Source organism: Portunus trituberculatus, chromosome 38, assembly GCF_017591435.1.
Source record: "Portunus trituberculatus isolate SZX2019 chromosome 38, ASM1759143v1, whole genome shotgun sequence".
NCBI lineage: Eukaryota > Metazoa > Arthropoda > Malacostraca > Decapoda > Portunidae > Portunus > Portunus trituberculatus.
In genome coordinates this window covers 10136479-10140612 of record NC_059292.1, presented here as the reverse complement: position 1 = coordinate 10140612, position 4134 = coordinate 10136479, and the positions used below count along the sequence as shown (strand labels likewise).

Here is a 4134-nt window from a genome sequence, read left to right as displayed (position 1 = left end):
ACACACACACACACACACACACATGTTGGACATGTGCCCGGCTAGCTCAGTCGGTAGAGCACGAGACTCTTAATCTCGGGGTCGTGGGTTCGAGCCCCACGTTGGGCGAAAGATATTTTACACACGCCCGGTAGCTAAGTGGTTAGAGCGCTGGCTTCACAAGCCAGAGGACCGGGGTTCGATTCCCCGGCCGGGTGGAGATATTTGGGTGTGTCTCCTTTCACGTGTAGCCCCTGTTCACCTAGCAGTGAGTAGGTACGGGATGTAAATCGAGGAGTTGTGACCTTGTTGTCCCGGTGTGTGGTGTTTGCCTGGTCTCAGGCCTATCCGAAGATCGGAAATAATGAGCTCTGAGCTCGTTCCGTAGGGTAACGTCTGGCTGTCTCGTCAGAGACTGCAGCAGATCAAACAGTGAAACACACACACACACACACTCTCTCTCTCTCTCTCTCTCTCTCTCTCTCTCTCTCTCTCTCTCTCTCTCTCTCTCTCTCTCTCTCTCTCTCTCAAACACACACACACACACCGTTTTTATCGATGTTTACTTTTTACCTTCAGTTTGTATGTACATTGTTTGAATTCAAAATATTGTATTAATTAGCGCGGTTTGAACTTTGTATGCTGTTGATGTTTACGTAGTAGGTAGATGTATGGCCAAATGTATTCATATTTAGCTGGTATCCCCTATCTGTTTCTCTGTCTGTCTGTGTGTCTGTCTGTCTGTCTGTGTGTCTGTCTGTGTGTCTGTCTGTCTGTCTGTGTGTCTGTGTCTGCCTGTGTGTCTGTGTGTCTGTCTGTGTGTCTGTCTGTCTGTGTGTCTGCCTGTGTGTGTGTCTGTCTCTTTGTATGTGTGTGTGTGTGTGTGTGTGTGTGTCTCTCTGTGTGTCTGTCTGTGTGTGTGGCTGTGTGTGTGTCTGTCTGTGTGTCTGTCTGTGTGTCTATGTGTCTGAATGTGTGTCTGTGTGTCTGTCTGTGTGTCAGTTTGTCAGTGTGTCTGTCTGTCTGTCTGTGTGTCTGTGTGTCTGTCTTTCTGTCTGTCTGTTCTCTCTCTCTCTCTCTCTCTCTCTCTCTCTCTCTCTCTCTCTCTCTGTCTCTCTCTCTCAATGATTTGATTGCTTCTCTTTTCTTTTTCTTATTTTCTCTTTGGCTTTATGCTTGTCTCACTGATTAGGTTTGTGTCTTTTACGTTCATTTTATTTTGTTTGTTTGTATGTCTGTCTGTCTGTCTGTCTGTCTGTCTGTCTGTCTGTCTATCTGTCTATCTGTCTGTCTCTGTCTGTCTCTGTCTCTCTCTCTCTCTCTCTCTCTCTCTCTCTCTCTCTCTCTCTCTCTCTCTCTCTCTCTCTCTCTCTCTCTCTCTCTCTCTCTCTCTCTCTCTCTCTCTCTCTCTCTCTCTCTCTCTCTCTCTCTCTCTCTCTCTCTCTCTCTCTCTCTCAAGTAACACCCGATGTCTTATTTCCTTAATTTAGCATCTTCCTGTAATTTCCTCTTTCCGCCATCATCTTACTATGCATCCCATTCCTCCCCATCCTTCCCCATCCCTTCTCTTCCCATCCTCTCCTCCCGGCTCCCCACCCCGCGAGGTCAAGAGTCAAGCCCCAGATGATCCCTGCTGTGCCCGTGACCCCGAGAAAGCGATAGTGTTTGTCTGCCTGACCTCAGCTGATGGATGACCTGGCGCTAGCTAGTGATGGCTCTTCGTCCTCCTTATTCTGCTACTTCTATTACATATTCTCCTTCTCCTCTCGGTCCTGCTACTCATCTTACATATTCTCCTCCTCCTCCTCCTCCTCCTCGTCATCTTCCTCCTCCTCATTCTCTTCCTCCTCCTCCTCCTTTTCCTCCACCTCCTCCTCCCTCAGATCATTAGACATGAAAAGATTCATTCCAGTTTGTATTATTTTTTTCCTCCTTTTATGAAATGTCTTTTGTATTATTTCTTATTTAGTATATGCATTGTCAGATGACTTGTATTTAAACACTTATTCAATTACTTGTGTTATTAGCTATCTATTTATTTCTTTTCTATATTGCTTGGTTCCAATTGTTCCCTTGTTAACGCTGGGTGTTTGGAGTGGTCTGTGAGGAGGAGCTATTTTCTATATCATTGTATCGTGGATTTTGGCAATTTAAGATCAAAGGGACAGTTTAAACTAGTCAGTCCTGAAAATCTGTCTTTAGCATGTTAGGATTAATTTCAAATCATTGATACAAGGAGGTAAAGCTTTATACTATTTGGTTATACTATATTATAATGTTAGATAATCTTCCTCTTCCTCTTTATAAGCATCCTTGTTAGATTAAAATAATAAACAATTTTCTCCTCTCACAGATTATATATTTCCTCGTCCTCGTCATTCATCTTGTTTTAATTTTCTTTGTATTTGTTATTATTATCATTCCAGTTCTCTTTTTTTCTCTTCCTCCCCATCCAATTCCACCACCGCCTCCTCCAACTCATTGCTATTCTTCGTATTCTCTCCTTGTTTTGTCTCTCTCGTGTTTTACTTTTGTTTTCGTTTGTATCTTGTGATCGATTTGCTTTTGATACTTTCATTTGTTTAGTTTTCGTTGAGTTTTCAGCCATATTCAATTTGTCTTTTTGTTCTTCCGTCTTGTTTAAATTTTATTACGCGTACGTCAATTTTTTCTCTCTTTATCGGTTTTTATCAATTTGTTCCTTTCTTCTATTCTCTTTCCTTTGTGTTTTGTTACGTTTTCTTTTATGGCTTTCTCTTTTCATGGGATTTTTATTTATTTTTTTTTTCATTTTATCTTTTGTTCCCTGTCACGTGTTGTATTCTCTTTTTCTTTATATTTCTTCTTATCTTTACATCGGGTTTTACTTCTTTGTTCCTTTCTGTGTGTGTGTGTGTGTGTGTGTGTGTGTGTGTGTGTGTGTGTGTGTTTTCTCGCATGTATCGACCTTTCACTTATCTTTCGTCTTTTGTTTTGAAAAGTTTTGTCATTTCAACTTATTTCTCTTGTGGTTTCCTTTGTATTCGGCGTACCTTGTGATAGACTTTTTATATACATTTTTTTTTTATATATATTTATTTATTATGTTCTTTATGCGCAATTTGAAGCTACGTCTGCTACAGCTTATTTAGAATCATAATTTTCCTGGTTTTATAACGTTATATGCATTTTTTTTATATATATATAATACTAAGCTGATCTTTCTCATGTCTTTTCATTTGTTTTTCCGTGTTGCATTTATTTTCATTTTGTATTTGTAAAGATCAGGTACAAGTCTATAATATGAAGGTACCTGAAAGAAAACATCACTTAAGGTTTTAATATTCGGGGGATATAGATTTCTCTCTCTCTCTCTCTCTCTCTCTCTCTCTCTCTCTCTCTCTCTCTCTCTCTCTCTCTCTCTCTCTCTCTCTCTCTCTCTCTCTCTCTCTCTCTCTCTCTCCAGACTATTCCTTTCCCCACATGCACTTTCTTTCTTAGTTCCCAGTCCTATCAACAACCCTCACATCCCCACCCCGTCCTCTCTCTTCCCTTTACCACCCTCTCTCTTCATACTACCTAACCACATGGCAGCGAGACGAATCTGTGTTCAAGGAGACAAGACACGGAAAAGAAACACAACCGCGACAGCTTCTCGTCTCTCCACCCCGGCCTTGACAAACACTGAGGAGGAGGAGGAGGAGGAGGAGGTGGAAGAGTAGTGAGAAGGCAGCCACTTACTTCGCCACGGTTTTACGAGCTACTGTACATAAGACTGGGATGGCACAGGCGATTCCGATCTTACACACACTCACACTGCAACTTGTCTCCTCCTCCTCCTCCTCCTCCTCCTCCTCCTCCTCGTCTTGCACATAGTTAATCCATCATCCTCAGCCTCTCTCGCACTTCGCCTCGTCGTGAGAGATAAGTTTCAAGAGAGAGAGAGAGAGAGAGAGAGAGAGAGGAGAGGGAGAGGGAGAGGGAGACGCTATGAATGCAGTGAAGCGTGGAGGGTGAGATGCATGATGGGTGAATGGATGGCAGGGAGGAGGGGGTAGTGAGAGGCAGGGATGGTGAAGGTGATGTTTTAGGGTCTTGGTTCGGTAGATAGATAGGCTGGTGTATGTGGGAGGGGTGGGGTGTAGGGGGCCTTGAGGATGGTGTTTGTGATGCTAG

General features: G+C 42.8%; 1 non-coding gene across 1 annotated transcript; it reads left to right on the top strand.

The window, feature by feature from the left end:
* Positions 1 to 35: 35 nt before the first annotated feature.
* Positions 36 to 108, top strand: Trnak-cuu. Its single transcript has one exon. It is a non-coding gene; the product is annotated as a tRNA-Lys (tRNA).
* The last annotated feature ends 4026 nt before the right edge of the window (positions 109 to 4134 follow it).